Here is a 1117-nt window from a genome sequence, read left to right as displayed (position 1 = left end):
AGGGTAGATTCTTATGAAAAAAGGTAGATTATTGAATCTATTTTAATCTAAAAAACAACTGTTAATCTCAAAATATTTTGCATTGGTGTGAATATTATTTTATTGACACAAATTTGAAGTCATTTTGTTATACCGTATGTATATTTCCACTCTTGTTTAAGGTATTATGTTTATGCAGCTCATTTAAAAATGTAATGTATAGTCCAGAAGAAACAGGAGTGCAGCGTGAACATGGGGAAGCAGAAGAAAACAAGGAAATATGCGACTATGAAGCGAATGCTTAGTCTCAGAGATGAGAGACTTAAAGAAAAGGATAGAGTAAAGCCTAAAAAGAAAGAAAAGAAAGATCCCAGTGCGCTGAAGGAAAGAGAAGTCCCCCAGCATCCTTCCTGCTTGTTCTTCCAGTATAATACACAACTGGGTCCACCTTACCACATCCTCGTTGATACCAACTTCATCAACTTTTCCATTAGAGCCAAACTGGACTTAGTGCAGTCAATGATGGACTGTCTGTACGCCAAGTGTATCCCTTGCATAACTGATTGTGTGATGGCTGAAATTGAGAAATTGGGACAGAAGTATCGAGTGGCACTAAGGATTGCCAAGGATCCACGATTTGACTGACTTCCGTGCACACACAAAGGAACCTGTGCTGCTGACGGCTTGATCCAGAGAGTCACTCAGCACAAGAGTTACCTTGTGGCCACAGTTGACCGGGACCTCAAATGAAGAATCCGAAAGATCCCTGGAGTTCCTATCATGTACATTTCTAACCATAGGTACAAATTGAACGGATGCCAGATGATTAAGGAGCTCCTCAGTTCTAATTCTTACTCGACAAAATTTGCTTGCCTTTCTTTGACGAGCTTTCTCTGTTGTCAATTAATTAAACATACTTTTTGGTGTTTTTTTTAAATGACATTTTGTCTCAATTTAAAAAACAGCTACATCTTTTAAAAAAAATGTAATGTATAATTTAAAAAATACAGATTAATAGTTAGTCACCTATAGGAGTCAAACTTATACCCATATTAGTTAGGCTTTTTAGGTATTCAAAGATATATTTCAATTAGGTAGGTAATCTTCAAACACTTCAAAGACCTACAGAATGTGACAT

At 36.6% G+C, this 1117-nt stretch overlaps 1 pseudogene; it reads left to right on the top strand.

The window, feature by feature from the left end:
- The first annotated feature begins 215 nt into the window (after positions 1–215).
- Positions 216–827, top strand: LOC128110445 (rRNA-processing protein FCF1 homolog; annotated as a pseudogene).
- The last annotated feature ends 290 nt before the right edge of the window (positions 828–1117 follow it).

This window comes from Peromyscus californicus, unplaced genomic scaffold, assembly GCF_007827085.1.
Source record: "Peromyscus californicus insignis strain IS unplaced genomic scaffold, ASM782708v3 Scaffold_15__1_contigs__length_86483966, whole genome shotgun sequence".
Classification (NCBI taxonomy): domain Eukaryota; kingdom Metazoa; phylum Chordata; class Mammalia; order Rodentia; family Cricetidae; genus Peromyscus; species Peromyscus californicus.
This window is presented reverse-complemented; position numbering and strand designations above follow the sequence as displayed.